Source organism: Paroedura picta, chromosome 6 (genome assembly GCF_049243985.1).
Source record: "Paroedura picta isolate Pp20150507F chromosome 6, Ppicta_v3.0, whole genome shotgun sequence".
NCBI classification, from domain to species: domain Eukaryota; kingdom Metazoa; phylum Chordata; class Lepidosauria; order Squamata; family Gekkonidae; genus Paroedura; species Paroedura picta.
In genome coordinates this window covers 7658952-7680984 of record NC_135374.1, presented here as the reverse complement: position 1 = coordinate 7680984, position 22033 = coordinate 7658952, and the positions used below count along the sequence as shown (strand labels likewise).

The 22033-nt window shown below is 48.7% G+C and overlaps 1 protein-coding gene across 1 annotated transcript in view; it reads left to right on the top strand.

The window, feature by feature from the left end:
* Nucleotides 1-220: 220 nt before the first annotated feature.
* The window catches only part of TENM4 (teneurin transmembrane protein 4), a 1513397-nt gene continuing 1491584 nt past the window's right edge, over nucleotides 221-22033 (top strand). Inside the window, exon 1 of the mRNA XM_077341303.1 lies at nucleotides 221-625. The gene's annotated coding sequence lies outside the window, so the exon portion shown is untranslated. The remainder of the gene's footprint in view (nucleotides 626-22033) is intronic.

The window sequence follows — 22033 nt, the reverse complement described above, 5'->3', positions numbered from 1 at the left end:
AGGAGGAGAAACTTTTCTTTGCTGACAGGTGTCTGTGACACCCAGGAAGACGGTATGGCTGGTCTTCTCTCTCTCTCTCTCTTTTTTTTTGCACGGGCTCCCTCCGCTCCCTGATTGACTGTGAGAGCTCTTGATAGTCTCTTTCGGCAAGGTCAGTGGGGTGTAATTAGCAGTGGGATTCTTTTTTTTTTCGAGAGAAGAAGAAGAATGCGCAGCTCCGGGAGTGTACGCCTTCCACCACCAGCTGCTTCGGCATGCACATCACATCTCTCTGCTCGCAGCTGGCTGATGAGCGTACGCTGCTTCTGCCGACAGAGACGTACTTCTGCATGTTCCCGGCGAGTGGAGCAGTAGCCACGGCAGTCCCCCCCCCCCAAAAAAAACACACACACCCCGATTCTGGCTGCCTCGGCTTGTGAATCGGTGCTGACGGACTAATTCTTATGGGGAGAAACTAGGGGACCATCGTAGGCAAGTTTCTAAAGGACCACGGTGCGCCTGGCCGGTGATGCGAAGCCACCTATGGCGTGCACGTTTGTGACAGCATTCCGGGCAAATTGGGAAGAGTGCGCGCTGGCGTAGAAGACCGGCTGTTCTCGGGAGGTTGGGGAGCCGGTGGCTCAAGGTAGGTCGAGACCCTCTTTGCTGTTTGTTTGTCTGTTGGGGGGCCCGCGGGTGCTGGCATGCCACCTTGGCAGGTGATATTGTCCGGAGTCCCTCTAGGCTGTAGGCAGCTGGAACGGATTTCGCAAGTCATGGGGACTGAAATACACGGCCAGGTGTCTGTACCCAAGTCACTACAGATCACATTGCCGAATGAGTGGACTGTACATGCTGCTTCTGAGACATTCAGTGCAGACTTGATTGCTTTCTCTGCAGTGCAGGCTGCAGGAGAACTGAGTTGAAATTGCAATCTACTAAGTTTCTGTCTGCCTGCCTGCCTGCCTGCCTGCCTGCCTGCCTGCCTGCCTGCCTTCCTTCCTTCCTTCCTTCCTTCCTTCCTTCCTTCCTTCCTTCCTTCCTTCCTTCCTTCCTTCCTTCAAATGCTCCTTCCTTCCTTCCTTCCTTCCTTCCTTCCTTCCTTCCTTCCTTCCTTCCTTCCTTCCTTCCTTCCTTCCTTCCTTCCTTCCTTCCTTCCTTCCTTCCTTCCTTCCTTCCTTCCTTCCTTCCTTCCTTCCTTCCTTCGGAAATGGGGCTGAATACTGTGGTGTCAAGATTCTTTATTAATCATCTGACTCCTTAACGCCTTCGTGCGTGGACCGAGGGTAGATCCTTCTCACGGCTTGTATTTTTGGGGGGAGTCGTTTTCCGACTTTGTAATTAACTTGGAAGGACTGAAGTTCTGCTCACGTGGTTCCTCACCAGCAATGCGAAAGTGCAGTTCTGCCCCCGGTGAGAATCGTAAATTAAGTCCAGGAAAGTTTTCAGGCATGGCTGAAAGCTTTGCTCAGAAGGAGGTGTATTGTCACTTCTTTTAATAAACATGTTGGAAATGCGTTCCGGGGGGCTGCCATTCATTTCTCCCCCGGGGAGGGTGGGAAATGCAACTCTGGCACAGAGAAACTAGAGGCGTGCTCATTGCAAACCGAAGGGTGTTAGCATGAGAGCAAGCCCCACTGCAGAGACTTTGGGGGATTCTTAGGGTGTGTCGCTCTCCAGTTGGGGTTTGGCTTGCCTTGTCTCATTCCAGAATGTGTCGTTTCATGGCTTGCTACTGAAATGGGCAGGAAAATAACATCTTTTCACCAGCGTTCAGGATAACTGATCCAGGAGCATCTATTCCCCTCAAGGGATTAAGTGACATTCTTATTGAAGCCATAATTCAGTTTTGGGCACCCCAGTTGAAGAGGGATGTAGACAAACTGGAGCATGTCCAGAGGAGGGCAACAAAGATGGTGAGTGGTTTGGAGACCAAGACATATGAAGAAAGGTTGGGGGATCTTGGTCTGTTTAACCTGGAGAGGAGACGACTGAGAGGGGATCTAATAACCATCTTCAAGTATTTAAAAGGTTGCCATTTAGAGGATGGAGCAGAGTTGTTCTCTCTTGCCCCGGAGGGACGGACCAGAAACAGTGGGATGAAATTAATTCAAAAGAAATCCCGTCTAAACATCAGAAAGAAGTTTTGGACAGAGCGGTTTCTCAGTGGAACAGGCTTCCTCAGGAGATGGTGGGTGTTCCTTCTATGGAAGTTTTTAAACTGAGGCTGGATAGCCATCTGAAGGAGAGGCTGATTCTGTGAAGGTTCAAGGGGGTGGCAGGTGACAGTGGGTGAGCGAGAGGGTTGTGAGTGTCTTGCTTAGTGCAGGAGGTTGGACTAGATGACCCAGGAGGTCCCTTCCAACTCTGTTATTCTATGATTCTATGAAGCCCAATCCCCTGTGTGTCCTTGGTATTAAACTTTTCCAAGTCCAAGAGGGCAGTGCAAACCATAAAGCAGGTGGGACCAAACAGGTAAACAATTTCTGAACAAAGCTTAGAAAGTTGCCTTGGAATAGATATCAAAAGACGTATAGTGTCCAGGTCATGCAAGGCAATGTTACTCTGCTTAGACTTCACTTAGAGCAGGGGTAGTCAACCTGTGGTCCTCCAGATGTTCATGGACTACAATTCTCATGAGCCCCTGCCAGCGTTTGCTGGCAGGGGCTCATGGGAATTGTATCCCATGAACATCTGGAGGACCACAGGTTGACTACCCCTGACTTAGAGGATGGCAACGAAAATGGTGAAGGGTTTGAAGACCAAGTTGTATGAGGAAACATTGGGGGAGCTTGGTCTGTTTAGCCTGGAGAGGAGGCGACTGAGAGGTGATATAATAACCATCTTCAAGGACTTGAAGGGCTGTCACAGAGATAGAGGATGGAGCAGAGTTGTTGTCTGTTGCCCCAGAGGGTCAGACCAGAACCAGTGGGATGAAATTAATTCAAAAGAATTTTCAGCTAAGCATCCCGAAGCAGTTCCTGACAGAGCATTCCTCAGTGGAACAGGCTTCCTCGGGAGGTGCTGAGTTCTCCTTCCTTGGACGTTTTTAAGCAGAGGCTGGAGAGCCACCAGACAGAAATGCTGATTCTGTGAACTGAGGCAGATGGTGAGTGGGTGGGCAGAAGGGACTGTGTCAGTGCTTGGCTCTTGTGGCCTTTTCTTGCATGCCCAGGGAAAAGCCAATCGCTACTTTCATGTCAGGAGGTGAATTTCTTACAGGCTAGATTAGCCAATGATTCTCTGTTGGCAGGCGGCACTTTCTGGACATGGAACTGGGTTCACTGTGGGTGGGCAGGTACTTGTGAATTTCCTGCGTTCTACAGGGGTGGGACTAGATGACCCAGGAGGTCCTTTCCAACTCTATGATTCCATGATCTCCAGGTAAAGGATCATAGTGCATTGATGTGAAAGACCTCTGCCTGCAACCCTGGAGAGCTTTGGAGAGGGACTGTGGCTGTGACTCCGTGATACAGCTTCTGCTTAGCATACAGGAGGTCCGAGGTTTAGTCCCTGGCATCTCCTGGTAAAAGGATCTCTCTCTGACACCCTGGAGAGTTGCTACCAATCTGAGTAAATGACACTGACTTTGTTGAACTAAAAGTCTGATTCTGTCTAAGCTAGTTTTATGTGCAAACACGTAGCCTCTCCGTCTACAGCTTACCTGGCATGTATATTTGTAAGTATGTTGATGTTACAAACAATTCTCCTTAATTTTCCCTCCAAGGAAAACCAGTGCTTGTAAACAAGGCCCAGGAATTTCCTAACATTCAGGTTAACAGAAAGCACAAAACATGCAAAGGATTTCTCCCATGCTGGTGAGTCCTCTGCAAGTGTAGGGTAATCTATACCATCAATGTATTTCTTAACAACTAGCATGGCATAGTGGTTAAAAGCACTAATCTGGAGAACTGGGGCCATTTCGCACGGCTTCAAAATAGCACAATGGTTACTAATTGGAAACGCTACTAATTTGCCATAATCCACGACGTCGTAGACAATCTGCAACAATCCTGAAACCGACCCGCAAAAAGCACTTCATTGTAGCGCTTTCAGGGGAATCCAGAAAAGTGGATTCACCCTCCGGATAGCGATACACTCCTGCAACCAATCTGCAACAGTAGCGCTAAAGACCTGTGCGTTACCATTGTTGCTGGTTCTTTAAAGTCCCTCCTCCTGAGCCTGTCCTCCAAACTTCTGGCGAAGCGATCGCCATTTTTTTTTCTCCGAGCGAGCGGGGATAAACGCACCAGCGAGCCTCTTTCTGTTTAGAGGCTTCCCTGGCTTCAGTCCTTCACCTTTAGTCACTAAGCACAAACCACATAAAAGCCCGTTTGCTGAAATAAAGTCCCTATAATTTTTACACATAAATTCAGCCGAAAATCGGGCCCGTGAGAGGGGGGGGGGATTTTTTTTTTATCACTCGAGGCAGCGTGCCAACGATCATACAATCAAACGACAGCTCACATTAGGCAGCTGGATGGGTCTCTCCGTTGCAACGAATCTACCTAGATTCGTTGCTATGGGTCTGTTTTTTTTTAAAAAAACCTTTCTTAAAGGGAAAGGGGCTGTTTGGAAGCATGCTAACGGCTGCCCATTGGCTGCTTGACGGCCAGGGGGCGGGACGAGCTTGGCAATAGCGCTTCCTTTCTAGCGATTTCTGCCGAGACCGGAAGCCTGTGGGAAATGCTAAAAAACGCAACTGATTCCACTACAAAGGCAGGTATGCATAACGACGAATTCCACTATTTTAAATGGCGATTTTTCATTCCGCAAACAATTTGCAACAAAGATCCCCGTGCGAAAAGGCCCCTGGATTTGATTCCCCACTCCTCCCCATGTAGCCAGCTGGTTGACCTTGGGCTAGTCATAGTCCTGATAGAGCTGTTTTCATAAAGTAGTTCTCTTAGAGCTCTTTTAGCCCCACTAACCTCACAGGGTGACTGTGGGCTAGACACAATCCTACCTCACAGAGTCCGTTGTGGGGAGAGGAAGGGAAAGGAGTTTGTAAGTCGCTTTGGAACTCCTTCAGGTAATGAAAGTGGGGTATAAAACCCGCCCAGCTTTTCTTCTTTTCTTGAAGAACTCCAAAAGGTTGGGTGAGGCAGGGCCTGCCTTTGCAGAAACCGTTCCGATTTTTCTTCTGCAAGGCTTGTTCTTCTAGAAGAATAATTCTTCTTGCTTTAATAATGCCTTTCACACTTTTATCCAGGGCAGATGTGGCAGAAACCTATCTCAGAGGTAGCGTGAGAGCTGCAACCTATCTTGCCAAAGTCATTTGCAAAAATAATAAGCCTTTAGCGAAATAACAAACAGGTGCATCCCTTCATAGACAGCCGTCTATTTATACCCTGCCTCAGACTCTTCCAGAATAGTGTAAGATTAAAAATAATCAGTCACACTGGTGCTCGGTCCCCGTCACGCAAATGAGCGCTTGATCTGAAGACGGGATTTAGAAACAATTTGGGGGAGGGGGAGGAATAAGAGATATACTTGGCATATCGCTGACAATTAGCTTCCAGATGGCAAATCTTTTTATAGCAATACACTGGATGATGTTGAGGGCTGTCTTTCGTCCTTCTCTTTCTACCCCTTTTTTGCTTTGTCTTGTGCCATTTGAGTAGGAGGCCTTCCCCAACGGTAATACCATTACCACAGAGGGCCTGGAACATTTCCTGTGCTTTAGCAGAACTCTGTACAGGCATTTCCTGGTAACCCTTGACGTTCCACAAAGATAAGGTTATACCATCCAGGTAGATTCGAAAGACAAGACGCTAGACTAGCCTTCTTCCACTAATTCGACGTTGAGAAACCCTTGAAACATTCTACAGGCTCCGAGAAACCCCAGAAGTGGTGCAATCATGCAGAAAGCAGAGCTGTGGACACGCCCACCTAGGGTTTCTCCCCTTCTCACCACCTACAAGCCCATCATTGGCCATTTGGGGAGGGGAGGGGAGGGCGGGTTGACGAGGCCATGTATGGTCATATCACCCGCTAAATCTTTAACAAATTTAAAAATGATCAAAAAATTAATTAATCCCTACCCATTCAGGAAACCTTTTCAGGGTAGTCGAGAAACTCTAGGATTTCATGAAACCCTGGTTGAAAAAGCCTGCACTGGAACATTGTTTTCCCCCTCTTTCCCAATATGCTCATTTCCTCATTGGGGTTTTAGTGTTTGTCTGTATTTTCCAGGGTCAATTCCTGGTTTTGTTGCTTCTAAAGCATTTGGCTCTATTTTGGAGTTTCAGAGAGGAGCTGTATAGAGCCTCTTGTGGCGCAGAGTGGTAAGGCAGCCGACATGCTGTCTGAAGCTCTGCCCATGAGGCTGGGAGTTCGATCCCAGCAGCCGGCTCAAGGTCGACTCAGCCTTCCATCCTTCCGAGGTCGGTAAAATGAGGACCCAGCTTGCTGGGGGGTAAACGGTCATGACTGGGGAAGGCTCTGGCAAACCACCCCGTACTGAGTCTGCCAAGAAAACGCTGGAGGGTCAGACTCGGTGCTTGTACAGGGGATACCTTTACCTTTACTTTTAAGAGGAGCTGTGGCTCAGAGCTAGAGTGTCAGCTTTGCATGCAGAAGCTTCCAAGTTCAAGCCCAAGCATGTCCAGGTATAAAGGACTAGGCAGTAAATGAAGTAAAAGGCTTCTACTCTAAGGATCCAGGAGCCCCAAAGTGGCCTGATCATTCAGAATGGGGGTGGGAAGCTTAGCTGGGTTCATGCCCACTAGGGGCCCCTCCCCTTCCCACCCCCTCCAGGCCCATCATTGGCCAGTTGGGAGGGGGCAGGTCGACATTCCCATATATGATTGTATCACCCCATAAATATTTCACAATTTTTGAAAATACATATAAAATCAATTAACCCCCAGCCATTCGGGAAACCCTTACAGGCCTACCAAAAACCACAAGGGTTTCACAAAACCCTGTTTGAGAAAGCTAGTGGAAACAATACTGACATTGGTAGACTGATGGTCTAGAAGAAAAATCCTAGAGTGGGAAGGGGCCATGCAGGCCATCTAGTCCCACCCCCTGCTCAGTGCAGGGTCAGCCTCAAGCATCCAGGAGAAGGATCTGTCCAGGCCTTGCTTGAAGACGGCCAGTGAGGGGGAGCTCCCCACCTCCTCAGGCAGCCCCTTCCACTCCTGAACTAGACTCCTAGAATCCTAGAGTGGGAAGGGGCCACACAGGCCATCTAGTCCCACCCCCTGCTCAGTGTAGGATCAGCCTCAGGCATCCAGGAGAAGGATCTGTCCAACCGCTGCTTGAAGACCGCCAGTGAGGGGGAGCTCCCCACCTCCTCAGGCAGCCCCTTCCACTGCTGAACTAGACTCCTAGAATCCTAGAGTGGGAAGGGGCCATCCAGGCCATCTAGTCCCACCCCCTGCTCAGTGCAGGATCAGCCTCAGGCATCCAGGAGAAGGATCTGTCCATCCGCTGCTTGAAGACCGCCAGTGAGGGGGAGCTCACCACCTCCTTAGGCAGCTGATTCCGCTGCTGAACTACTTGGACTGTTAAAAATTGTTACTTGATATCTAGCTGGGACCGTCCAACGTGCAGTTTAAACCCATTACTGCGGGTCTTATCCTCCGCTGCCAGCAGGACTGCAGGGGAGAATGGAGATATAGGCTTAGAATTGTGGTTATATTTTAATACTCCATTAGATAGATAGCAATGATGTCGAGGATCAAAAGGAAGACCTGTTGAAGAGGGGAGCCAACTTGTTTACCGCTGCTTGAGAGACAAAGACTAGGAGCACTGGGTTCAAATTCCGGGAAAGGAGGCTCCCCTTAAATATTAAGAAGCATTTTCTGATAGTGAGGGCTGCTTGTAGATGGAAGAGGCTGCCTTGGAGGGTGGTGGTGTCTCCTTGGTTGGGAGTTTTTAGGAGGAGGTTGGATGAGCACCCGTCAGCAGGGTGTGATTTTTAACTCCCCGAGAAGGTGAGGGGCTGGACTGGATGGCCCTCGGTGGTCTCTTCCAGCTTGGTGTGATTTTGAGTCTGAATGCAGTCCAATCACCCTTTGTTTAGTGATTACTTTTGCACATAGACGTGGTACAGATGTCTGTTAAATTGCTGGGAACGAGAACGCTCAGCTTGAAGGATCGATGGCTCACCTGAGGAATAATCACATATGATTCGAAACCTGGAAGGAGAGAGAAAGGAGTGAGATTTTCACAAAAAACAGGGGTGGCCGGCCCAGGAAAATGGCTGAGAGACTGGCGTCTTGATTACTTGGATCAGCGTGAAATCTTCACGCAATTAAGCCAGGTTTAAATATTTTGGTTTTAAAAAAAATATGTTTTCTGTTAAAATTAGAAAGGGGATTCATCTGTACATATAGAGGAGAAACAGAAATATAACCACCGTGGCAGAAGACCTCTAGTCCAGTGGTTCTCCACCTTCCTAATGCCGCAACCCTTTAATCCAGTTCCTCCTGTTGTGGTGACCCCCCAACCATAAAATGATGCAAGGGTTCTTTCACAGAAATTAAACCGAAACGGACCAATAGAGTGAAGATCCCTTGTTCATGATTGGTTATAAATTGTTTTTCTTCTGGGGTTCAGTTCTCAGTTCAGTTCTGCCTCTTGTCCCACCATGCCCATCTCGCTCTTTTCCACTGCTCCGGGTAGATGAACGCTCAATCTCGATCTACCCCGCAAGGCTGTTGTGTGGATGGTGCCCCCCGCAGCCAAGCTTCTTGCCCTGCCGCAACCCCTGTGAAAGAGTCATTTTGACCACTGGTCTAGACATTGGCTTCCATAGCAAGTTCCCAGAGAAAGATGTCCATAGGCATTCCAACCATGGTCCACAGACACCCAGGGGTCTGTGGAAGTTCTGGAGAGGTTCTGCAGCAGTTCCCCTCCTGCCTTAATGGGCTTGTCCACAAGCTAAGGATCCAGCCACTTGTTAGCTCCTCCTTCCCCCTCCCAAGCATGAATGAGTTTCCTGGAAGGGGCGGAGCCTGCACACCTACTCCCCCCCTTAAACCACCTCCCATCTCTCCTCCTCAAACCTGCCTGTTAACATGAGTGGTGATGTCACTTCCGGGGTGTGTGACAAGTAGGCGTGGCCAGCTGACATCACTTCCGGGGTTCCTCAAAGCCTGAAAAATTATTTTCCCACCAGATCCTCTCAGTGGGCCTTGGTGGGGGGGAGGGCCCTCCCCCCGGGGGGGGGCAATCAGAGGGCCCGCATGTTGTCGGAAGCACAGTAATGGTTTTGTGTTATGATGATTATTTGACTGTATAGACCGTTCCTCTCTGCAGACAGGCTGGGGCTGTTTACAACATTAAAATTCTAGTTAAAGTACTTTTTTAAAACAGTAAAAATGATAGATACCGCCATAATGCTTCGTTGTCCTGCTTCTCAGCCATATGTTCAGCGTTAGGAAAGTCTGGAGAGGGTGGGAGATGCTGGCTGAGTTTAGTGCTGCTGGTTCCAGGCCCCTGGTGTCCCTCCAGGACAGTGGCCCCCTGGGAAATCTCTCTGTAAGTTAAATGACCACTTTATCCCTTCTCTCGGAGGTATGATGATGTTATCTGTTCAGTCGTGTCCGACCCTTGGCGTTCTATAGGAAAGTTTTGTCATACGTTTCTGTCAATGCCTGCTTCTTTTAGTTGGAGGCATACAGGGGGGGGGGGGAATGTAGGACCAGGATGCTCTCTAGGACTAGTGTAAAAGCATATGAAGAACACATGAAGGTGCATGTATGATGTATGTATATTTTCCTCCATGCAGCAAGCCGGCACTGTGAGGAGAGCTGCCAGCTCTGATTTGTTTTCCTGGAGAGTTCTGGGGAGGGTGCGTGGTGGAGACTGAGGATGGGGTTTGGGGCATAATGCCAAACAGTCAATCCTCATAAAGCAGCCATATTCTCCTGGGGGAACTGATTTCAATAACCTGGAAACGAGTTGTAATTAATTCTGCGAGATCTCCAGCCACCAGGGGGAGACGGTGAGTGAATAGTGAGACTGGGAAAACAATAACGGGTTAAATCTTTCCTCTCCCCCACCCCCAGCACTGTGACTGCAATCTGAATCTCTCCCAATTTCAAAACACGTAGCCTTAAGGAGCACCAGATGAGGCCCCCAGCATAACCAGGATCCTTGACTAGTCTGGCCTGGAGGAAATTTGCCTCCTGACCCCAAAGTGGTGATTTCCTTGGGCATGCAAGAAAGGGCCGCAAGAGCCAGACACCAACACAATGCCTTCTGCCCACCTACTCCCCATCTGCCTAAGTTCACAGAATCAGCATTTCTGTCAAATGGCTATCTAGACTCTGCTTAAAAACTTCCAAGGAATTAGAATAATAATAACCAATCTGCATTGCAGCATGGTTTATTTTTTGGAATAATAGAGGACTCTGATTATTGCTTTCACTCGAGTAGCCCATTTGTCAGCTTCCTTAACCTCCAGGTGGCACCTGGAGAGATCCTGCTATTACAATGTGTCTCAAGACAACCAAGATTAATTTTATTTATTTATTTTTAACATTTGTATCCCGCCTCTCTTGACGAATGCCACCTTGAAGCAGCTTACATAATAACCCCCCCCATAAAACAGAATAACCCATACAATCCCATTAAAACATTAGGAAAACATTATCCCAAATAGCAACGATTATAAAGATGGTGGTATAAACTCAACAAGATACTCCCCAAACGAATTTAGCTAATCCTAACCAGGACCAATACCAGGGTCCCAATGATGTATTTCCCAACTCAAACCTCAACCGGAAGTGACGTTGCATCCTTGCTCTGACATCACTTCCTCCCAGAGGCCTTTTCTGCCCACCCCAGATGCCTTTAAGAATTGGGTAGGGGGCGGGACCCCAAAGGAGATTTGTTCAGAGCATCGCTTGTCGTTCGGCCTTTGATACGCTGGCTCGTACACTTTATTAAATTTGGAGCTTATTTCTGGATAACCGTCTTTGGGATCAGCGTGTCGTCTTGAAAATCAGTCTGCACATTAGCAGTCCGTTTCATTGTCGCCTGGCTGGAAAATGCCTGTAAATGCCATTTGGGATGCCGCGGGGGGGAGGGGGGGAGCCTCACAGCACGGTGGTAATTTCACCGAGGAACATTTCTTTTCTAGAATTACAAAATGTGAACGTTTGGCATTTGGCATTAAAAGTCTCTAGAGTCAAGGCACCAGTTCAAAGCCTGCGTTATTCTGGTCTCCATCACTCTCTCAGTTGGCCATTTTTATACACCGGTCTTCACATCGATCTCTTGTGTTCTGGGTTCTCTCAAACAGTCTGGGCTCATCTCGATGGGAGATACCCTTTGGAGTAGCAGCGTGTGTGAAAGAGACCTTGGGGTACTTGTGGACTGTAAGCTAAATATGAGCAGACAGCGTGACTCCCTCAAACCCGGTAAATCGACGGCTGGCCATCTTTATGGTGAAACTGACAGTCTCCCTAGCTCAGGTTTTCTCAACCAGGGTTTCGTGATGGCTCTGGAAAGGTTTACCGAATGGATGGGAATTCATTAATCTTTTAATATACTTTTAAAATTTGTTAAGCTTTTGTTGGGTGATATGTATGTATGTAGTTAGGTAGGTAGGTAGGTAGGTAGGTAGGTATGTGTATATAAAAAAGGTAAAGGTATCCCCTGTGCAAGCACTGGGTTATGCCTGACCCTTGGGGTGACGCCCTCTAGCATTTTCATGGCAGACTCAGTATGGGGTGGTTTGCCAGTGCCTTCCCCAGTCATTACTGTTTACCCCCCCAGCAGCATCCTTGGAAGGATGGAAGACTGAGTAAACCTTGAGCCGGCTGATGGGATTGAACTCCCAGCCTCATGGGCAGAGCTTCAGACTGCATGTCTGCTGCCTTACCACTCTGCGCCACAAGAGGCTCTATGTATATATAATCTTTACATTTATATGCCACCACTCCTAGCCCTGCCATCTCATGGTGGCGAACAATAAAATATACAATAAAACAATCTCAATTAGCCCAATCCTGTAATCTCCCCAGACCATTTCCCCTCCTCCCCCAAATCTGCTGGATCCACCAAGTCCCCTGGGGGTATTGGTACCGTGTGAACCTACTCCATCTTCTCTAGAGGAGAGCAAGATCTTTTGTCTTCCCAGCTTCAACCCAAAGCCCGGCAGAAGAGTTCCATCCTACAGGCCTTGCGGAACTGAGTCAGTTCCCACAAGGCCCTTAGCTTTTCCAGGAGCTCATTCCACCAGGCAGGGGCCAGGACCGAAAAGAGGGGGACCAGGGTCGAGGCCAAATGAACTTCCCATGGGTCAAGGATCACCAATGTATTTGCACCTGAAGAGCAAAGGGCTCTGAGGGGGCGGGACATGGGAGAAAGATGGTCCCTCAAGTACATTGGATCTGGACCATGTCTAGTCTTACTGTCGTGTTGACCTGCCCCCCTCCCAGAATGGCCAGCAATGAACCTGGAGGGGGTGAGAAAGGGAGGGGCTCCAAGTGGGCATGTACACAGCTGTGCTTCCTAGCCATATTCTGCACGATGGCAGAATTCTGGGGTTCTTGAAGACCGAAGAATCTTCCAGGGGTTTCTCAGCAGTAAAAAACTCGAGAAAGGCTGCCCCAGCTGATATGGACATCATTAACTGGAGGATCAGGCCGTGGTGCCTTATCTAGTTTGAACGCCTTTGTATGACAAAAAAAGGAAGAAAGAATTCAAGTTCAAAGATGTACCCTGAGCTGGCTCCACAGAGGGGAGAGGAAGGGAAGGGGGCTAAAACCCTTTAAGTTCGCGTCTGATCAAGCCAGGGCTGTAGGGGAGACATTCTTCCCCGTGATCCTCATTCCAGCAGTCGCTTTTTGGGTTGTTACTGTTCTGCAATCCATTGGGGAGCTGCCTTCCGTCAGGCCAAATACACAGAAGTGGGCTATCTATCAGAGACATGCCTTTGTTCCACTGATATGCCCCGGCTGTTGTGTTCCATTTGCCCGAGGCAGCGGCCAGGCTCCCAGACACAAAGAAAAGAACAGCCCTCTTTTTTTCTCGCTCCCCGACAGAAGAAAAGTCTCTCTGCCGAAATGTTTACGGAGAATCTTATCTGCAACAGCCTGCGGGAGGAGCACAATGCCTGTAACTCCAGGGTTGCTCAGCTCTCTCTCGGATTGTCTCCCAAATGCACCCGCTGGGTTGACCTTGGGCCAGCCACACACTTCGGCCTGGCCTACCTGACAGGGTTGTTGTAAGGTTAGCGTGGAGATTAGATGGGGGGGGGCTTTCTTAGATTAAGTGTGGGGCAACCTCAGAGAGGGCCTTCTCGGTTGTGGCCCCAAGCCTCAGAAACTGTCTCCTCATGGAGCTTTGATGGTTGGGTTCCCAACCTCCAGTTGGGACCCGGAGATCTCATTGTATTATGTTTGATCCCCAGACGACAGAGAGAGATATTCCCTGGAGAAAATGGCTGTTTTGGAGAATGGTCTCGATGGCGTTATACCCTGCTGAGGTTCTTCCCTCCCACAAACCCCACTTTCCCCTAGACCCACCCACCCAAATCTCCAGGTATTTCCCCACCCAGAGCTGGCCATCCTATTCATCTTCCCCCTTCTCTTACCATCTTTCACCAGCAGGTGGAGACTCCCCGTTTGGAAATTCCAGGAAATTTGGGAGAGGGGCCTGGGGAGGGTGAGATTTGGACAGGGCATGATGTCTCAGAGCCAGAGAGATTGCCCTCCCCAGTAGCCACTTTCTCCAGGGGAACCAACCTCTTTCATCTGGAGATCAGTTCTTTTTCCTGGCAAAGTTGATCCCCCTACCTGGAAGCCGAAAGGGAAAATAAAAGGGGACGAGATGGCTACAAATGAATCAAGTCTTCTTTAATTCAAAATATACATCAAGCAAGTTTCGGTATAATAATCTTCCTCAGTGGCTTAATTTTCCAAAGTATCTCAAGCCGAAGTTTCTCAGCCAGTCTAAAAGTTTTCCAGCTATCTGTCAGAATCCCCAGGTTTTCTGCCATGATTTTATTCTGTTTCCATTATTTGATTCTATTGCTTGCTAAAGTGTTGCTTTGACCTGTCTTGCCCTGATGTAACAGAGATGCTTTGGTTTGACACCCCAAGGTCATTTCTTGTTGCTGTTTTATGACTCTCTATCCTCCCTCCACATTCCTCCCCTCCCTTTTCCTAGTATCCTTTAGTTTCCCCTCCACATTCACCCCTTGCTTGTTCTGTGCTTTGTACCTCAGTCCTGACTATGCCTTTGTTGTAGATGCTTTCATTTCTTAAATAAAGAAACTTTCATTCTATGAGGTTACGTATTTAGAAATCGAGGTTTCTTACACTATCGCATCTCAACAGGACCTACGGTCCCAAACAATTTTTGGCAGGGATTCTGTGTGGCATAAGCCCACCAGAGTAATGATCCCTCAGACAAGGAAATATTTGTTGGACAGCATCACGATGCTGTAAATTAATTTGCTGCTAATTTACTCTCCCCATATATCTGTCCTCTGATGATTCTTCACTCTGATGAGTCTTCACTGGCAGTCTTCAAGCAAAGGTTGGATACACAATTTTCTTGGATGCTTTAGGATGCTTAGGGCTGATCCTGTGTTGAGCAGGGGGTTGGACTAGATGGCCTGTGTGGCCCCTTCCAACTCTATGATTCTATGATTCTATGATTCTATGATTCTATGATTCTATGATTCTATGATTCCTATTTCATTGCCTGAGGATGTGTGCATGCCCATGAAAGCTCACACCTAGAATAAAAATTGGTTGGTCTTAAAAGATGCCGTGGGGCTTAAATCTTGTTCTGCTACTTCAGACCAACCTGCCTGCACACCTGAATTTACCATCTTGGCTATTTTTTAAAATTATTTTCTGCTTGAGCTTTGTATCTATTAACACTTTGTAACTTTGTAACTATTAAAACAATACAAAAAGAAGGGTTGGGGGAGCTTGGTTGGGGGAGCATGTGTGTTTAGCCTGGAGAAGGTGGCGTAGCTGGTGGCAGCCCAGTGTCAAGGCTTTTACAGCCCGGTACCGGGCAGTAGCCCGGGGGTTGACGACCCCCTCTGTAGAGGATGGAGCAGAGTTTTTCTCTCTTGCCCCGGAGGGACGGACCAGATCCAATGGGATGAAATTAATTCAACAGAAATTCCGTCTAAACCTCCGGAAGAAGTCCCTGACAGTTAGAGCGGTTCCTCAGGGGAACAGGATTCCTCGGGAGGTGGTGGGTTCTCCATCTTTGGAAATGTTTAAACAGAGGCTGGATAGCCATCTGGAGGAGAGGCTGATTCTGTGAAGGCTCAAGAGGGTGGCAGGTTACAGTGTCAACGATAGAGTTGTGGGTGTCCTGCAAAGTGCAGGGGGTTGGACTAGATGACCCAGGAGTTCCCATCCAACTCTATGATTCTATGGTTTTTATACCCCGCTTTTCACCCTGTGAGGTAGGTGAGGTTGAGTAAGCTCTGACAGGACTACTCTTGTGAGAACATCACTACCAGGACTGGGACTAGCCCAAGGTCACCCAGCTGGCTGCATGTGGAGGAGCAAGGAATCAACCCTAGCTCACCAGGTAGATACCAATGTTCTTAACTACTGCAACATGCTGGCTCCCACATGCAAACTCAAAGCTTGCACCTGACTAAATCTGTATGTTTTGAAGGCACCACGACACCCCCCCCCCCGCCCCCAATTTCTCTTTCACCTTAGTTTCCACTTCCTACGCCAATTGAAAGAGGTCCACCAGAGATGGCCAAAGGGACAGGTTGCAAAATGCAGTCAAGTGCTTGTAATCTGCCAGACCCCAGCTCTGCCATTGACATAAGGACATTGTGTGAGAACATCGCCCTCTTCAGGCCGTTCTATCAGTTTTCTACGTTTTCTCTTTTCTTCTGTGCTAATAGGACACATTAGGGATGAGGGAGGGGGTGGATTGTATGGGGCTTGTTTGCCATGTTAACATTTTCTGTGTGCAAATAATAAAAAAATATTATTTAAAAAAATACAGACTATGGACTGGGCACCCTAGCTTCATTTTCATAGCTTGGTTTGCAACGCAGCAGGCTGCAGCGGTGAAAAAGGAAAACTCTCTGTTAGGGAGTATTAAAGGTAAAGGTCAAGGTATCCCCTGTGCAAGCACCGAGTCATGTCTGACCCTTGGGGTGACGCCCTCCAGCGTTTTCATGGCAGACTCAATACGGGGTGGTTTGCCAGTGCCTTCCCCAGTCATGACCGTTTACCCCCCAGCAAGCTGGGTACTCATTTTACCGACCTCGGAAGGATGGAAGGCTGAGTCAACCTTGAGCCGGCTGCTGGGATTGAACTCCCAGCCTCATGGGCAAAGCTTTCAGATGGCTGCCTTACCACTCTGCGCCACAAGAGGCTCTTAGGGAGTATTAGGACGGCTAATATTGTAATGCCACAGTATAGATTTATGTTGTGGCCTCATTTGGAATCCTGTATACAGTTCTGGTCGTCGTATCTCAAAAAGAGCCAGCTTGGTGTAGTACTTAAGTGGAGTGTTTTCTAATCTGGCAAGCCGGGTTTGATTCCCCGCTCCTCCACATACTGCCAGCTTGGTGACCTTGGGCCAGTCACAGTCCTGATATGACTGAGCAGTCCTGTCGGAGGTCTCTCAGCTCCATCTGGCTCACAGGGCGTCAGTTGTGGGGAGAGGAAGGGAAGGGAATTGTCAGCTGCTTTGAGACTCCTTTGAGGAGTGAAAAATGGGGTATAAAAATCAGCATGGTAGAGGAAGGGAAGGGGCTTGCATTTGGCAATGCGAGAAATCCAGAAGTATGGCATAGCAGGTGAAACAATCTGTACCATAAATAAAGCCAGAGAGGGGTGGCGGGAGGAGTTGGGCCTCATCGCCTACCTGATTGGGTCCTGTGGAGTCACTCACCCTGGAGCACCAATCAGGGGGTGGCCCGCCCCTAACTTTCTTCACATCCCTGATTGGCCCTTGGGAAGAGCATTCGCCTCCTGGAGGACAAAATCAGGCAGGGGTCACACCATCCCTAAATGACTCCCCCTGAGGCGGTGAGGCTTCGGCAGGGCTGCTCGTATGGGTGGATGGGGAGGAAGGGTCCAGATCTCCTCAGGGAATTCTTTCCACCAAGTAGGGGCCAGGAGTGAGAATGTCCTGGCCCTGATTGAGGCCAGATGTGGTGCCTTGGGCCAGGGACTACCAACCAGTTGGAATTTACAGAGCAGAATACACTTCAGGGGACATGGGATTCTTATGCCGCCAACCTGAGGTCTCCTTGTACTACTGTATCATTCTGTGTGCGCATACATTTTATCTGACCATTGATAAAGACCTGCTGGGTTGAAATGCATTTGGTCTCCGGTCATACCATGTACGACCACTGAGAGTGTGTGTGCAATATTGTCACAGCCAAGAGAGCTACCCCACTGGTTTTTCAAGGCAAGAGAGGAACAGAAGTAGTTTATTTCTTTATGCGATTTGTATACTGGTTTGGGGAGGTTTTCCACATAGTCTAAGCAGCACAGTGGTTCAAAAATAAATTCCCTTTTACTTTAAAACAGAGGGGAAAAAATTAGACTAAAAACTAATTAAAATAATCAGCAGTGAACAAACCACCAAACATTTGTCAGCTAAAGATGCTTCCTTCAATGCTGTCGCCACAATTTGGTCTTGGAGGGGATTTATATGGAGGGGTAACCAGGTTGGTAAAGAGCCTCTTGTGGCGCAGAGTGGTAAGGCAGCGGTCTGAAAGCTTTGCCCATGAGGTTGGGAGTTCGATCCCAGCAGCCGGCTCAAGGTCAACTCAGCCTTCCATCCTTCCGAGGTCGGTAAAATAAGTACCCAGCTTGCTGGGGGGTAAACGGTAATGACTGGGGAAGGCACTGGCAAACCACCCCGTATTGAGTCTGCCATGAAAACGCTAGAGGGCGTCACCCCAAGGGTCAGATATGACCCAGTGATTGCACAGGGGATACCTTTACCTTTTTTATTAGGCATTAGAGCCTCTTGTGGCGCAGAGTGGTAAGGCAGCAGACATGCTGTCTGAAGCTCTGCCCATGAGGCTGGGAGTTTGATCCCAGCAGCCGGCTCAAGGTTGACTCAGCCTTCCATCCTTCCGAGGTCGGTAAAATGAGTACCCAGCTTGCTGGGGGGTAAACGGTCATGACTGGGGAAGGCCCTGGCAAACCACCCCGTATTGAGTCTGCCATGAAAACGCTGGAGGGCGTCTCCCCAAGGGTCAGGCATGACTCGGTGCTTGCACAGGGGATACCTTTACCTTTTACCTTTTAACCAGGTTGGTGTTGTTATTCATTGGCTCCAACAAAATTCCTGGCTGAAGAGCTCCGTCTTAGAGGCCCTGGAGAAGTGAACCAGCTCTGGCAGGGCCCGCAGTTCTTCCAGGAGCTCATTCCACCAGGTAGGGGCCAGGCCCGAAAAGGCCCTGGTCCTAGTTGAAGCCAGCCGTGCTTCTTTGGGGCCGGGAATTACCAGTAGATTCTCACCTGCAGAGCATAAGGCCCTGCAGGGGGCATAGGGTGAGGGTTCACCATTCCCTGCCTCTGCATAGCAACCCTGAACTTCCTTGGTGGTCTCCTATCCAACTTCTAACCAGGGCCAACCCTAAGTAGCTTCCAAGATCTGTCAAAACTGGGCTAACCTGGCCCGTCCAGGCAACGTCCTGTTACTACGATTTAAACTTTGTTGGGAAGAAGGTTTTGAGAGACGCTGTTCCAAGAACAGCAGACTCCAGAGGAGGAGGAACGAGAAGGGGCGAGCAGATGGCAGTTAGGAGAGCTTCAAGGCCACGTCAACGTGAAGCTCTGAGAAATGAAACCCAGCGAATTCTGAGCCAAGCTAGTAGGTTTTCCAAAGCAGCCATTCTGCCCTTTCATCGTTAATCGCGGAGAAACCAAGTGACGGAGTTTCTGAAATCGTTCGGCTGGCAGTTCAAGAGAACACAAAGGAATTATTTGACCGCACTCTCACGCAGAGATGACAAAACCCTTTTTACGGTGAGCGGTGTGCTTTGTGACACAGCCCAATAAAGAGCATGATAGGGGGATCACCGAGCCCAGGCATAAGAAACCCAAGAGAAATCCATTATATTTATTAAAACCATTTAAGACAGCTGCTTTCCATGCTCTTTTCAGCCTCCTGAATCCCTTCTCCTGGTGGTCATAACAATAAGGGGAAGGTACCGGCGTTTCAACGGATTGTCTTTTGAGCCTTTCTTTTTCGGGGGGAAACCCAGCAAAGCCAGGCTTGGCGCATTTATGGTGTTCCTTTAACGGAATCCACCTGCGTTTGCGGCTTGACCGTTGACAAAAATCCCCAATTAAATTGTCTACCGGTGTGTGTATGAAGGGGAGGGAGGAGGAGAAGCTGAAATGTGAGATATTTTAGAAGATTTTGGTTTTATTGTGGGGCTGTCCTGGGCCATAGATACCTAGGGATGGTTGCAACTGGGAGGCAGAGAGAGACAGCGGGTTGAATGGAGTTTGAGGAGGGTCATTGTTAAAAAAACGAGGCTGTTGTTAAAAAACAAAAATTACGGTTCATATTGTTGGCATGAGCAGCTCAGCATGCCTGGACACTGGGGGTGCTACATCACTCTGAGTGTATATAGGTGTTATCTCCTTGAATGGGATGCCTCTTTGAGAGCCAGTTTGGTGTAGTGGTTAGGAGTGCGGACTTCTAATCTGGCATGCCAGGTTCGATTCTGCGCTTCCTCACATGTAGCCAGCTGGGTGACCTTGGGCTCACCACAGCACTGATAAAGCTGTTCTGACCGGGAAGTGATATCAGGGCTCTCTCAGCCTCACCCACCCCACAGGGTGTCTGTTGTGGGGAGAGGAAAGGGAAGGCGACTGTAAGCCGCTTTGAGCCTCCTTCGGGTAGGGAAAAGCAGCATATAAGAACTAACTCTTCTTCTCCTTCTTCTCTCTTTGACTTAAACACAGAGCTGCCCTCTGTTCTCTCCTATTTCTCCCTTGATTTGTCTTCTCGCTTCACGTGGCCTTCCATGGAGACACATGTCTCCGTATGTTTCGCCTGTAGAGACAATGCCCTCGTCCTCGCACACTTGATGCTGGACGAGGTGGCCATTGGTGGTAGGGAAAGTACCCTTAGGTTAGGCTTATCTCTCTCTTTCTTTGTCCTCTAACTTTCCCTTCACATGACCTTCCATGGGGACACATATCTCTGCAGGTCTCTCCTTTAGAGACAAGGCCCTCATCCTCACACACACACGATGCCGGACAAGCTGTCCATTTGTGATAGTGAAAGGACTCTTTAGATTAGGCCTCTCTCTTTCTCCCTCCCTCTTCCCCCCACCTCTTCCTCCTCCCCCCCACCTTTTTCCTCTTACTCTCTCTCACTTCACATGGCCTTCTATGGAGACACATGTCTCTGTGCATCTCTCCTATGCAGACAATGCCCTCACATTCCCATACATGTGAAGCCTGACATTGGCCATATCTCTTTCTCTTTCTCTCTCTCCCTCCCTCCCTCCCTCTCTCTCTCTCCCTCCCTCCCTCCCTCTTTCCCCAACCTTTGTCCTCACTCTCTACTTCACATGGCCTTTGATGTGAGGCCTACAGAACTGCACACAGTACTCCAGGTGTGGTCTGACCAGTCTCATTGTATACGGCACTGGACAGACCACACCTGGAGTACTGTGTGCAGTTCTGGAGGCCTCACTTCAAGAAGGACGTAGATAAAATTGAAAGGGTACAGAGGAGAGCGATGAAGATGATCTGGGGCCAAGGGACCAAGCCCTATGAAGATAGGTTGAGGGACTTGGGAATGTTCAGCCTGGAGAAAAGGAGGTTGAGAGGGGACATGATAGCCCTCTTTAAGTATTTGAAAGGTTGTCACTTGGAGGAGGGCAGGATGCTGTTTCCATTGGCTGCAGAGGAAAAGACACGTAGTAATGGGTTTAAACTACAAGTACAACGATATAGGCTAGATATCAGGAAAAAAATGTTCACAGAGTAGTTCAGCAGTGGAATAAGCTGCCTAAGGATGTGGTGAGCTCCCCCTCACTGGCAGTCTTCAAGCAAAGGTTGGATACACACTTTTCTTGGATGCTTTAGGATGCTTTGGGCTGATCCTGCGTTGAGCAGGGGGTTGGACTAGATGGCCTGTATGGCCCCTTCCAACTCTATGATTCTGTGATTCTGAGACAAATGTCTCTGCAGATCTCACCTGCAGATACAGTGCTCTCACACTCCCAGACACGTTATGCCATATAAAGTGGCCCTTTGTGATAGGGAAAACACTCTTAAGATACAGCCCTGGTTAGAACTTGGATGGGAGACCGCTAAGGAAGTCCAGGTTGCTCCACAGATGCAGGCGATGACAAATCACTTCTGAACAACGAAGGGGAAAACGGCGTAGTTTTGTTCCATTATCGCCTTGAATCTGCTACAGTGAAAGAGGAAGAGGAATGAAAGAGCGTAAGACAAGGCCTGTCATTGCTGAGTGATGTGCTATAGAAAGAGACAGAAGAGCCAAACGAATACCCCTCACACATAAAAAACCTTAACTCAGAGCAGAAAAAAAGCACCCCCCCCCAAAAAAAAATGACAAAGCGAATCTAACACCTGATCACGCTGGTCGTCCCTGAATAATCAGATGGGAACAAAAGAGGGAAAGAATCATTTAAAAAACTGACAGCCCTTTGTAGTTTCTGCAGGAGGAAACAAAGGTAAGTTTTACCGAACTTTTGATGGGAAAGATGAAAGCATCATCAGTAAGGACTGGTGAGTAATATATATATATATTATAATTGTGCTGAACACAATGCTGTTAACCTCACTTGACAAAAAATAATACCGTAGGGAAAGGCGGAGGGAAGGACAGCCGGAGTGATCGTGGTAATGGAGAATCCTTCAGGTGTTTACCTTTGAATAAAGAGGGGGAGAAGACACAAGAGATGTATTTCTTCCCTTCTTTCTTTGCTGGTTGACAGGCAATCTGAGGCAGACCAAAGGAAGGAGGGTAATCAGGGGGTCCCGGAGACCAGGATCCAAGAGGAAAAGCTGAGGGGCTTGGGAACGTTCGGTCTATAGAAGAGACGGTTCAAAGGGGGACAGGATTGCTCTCTTGA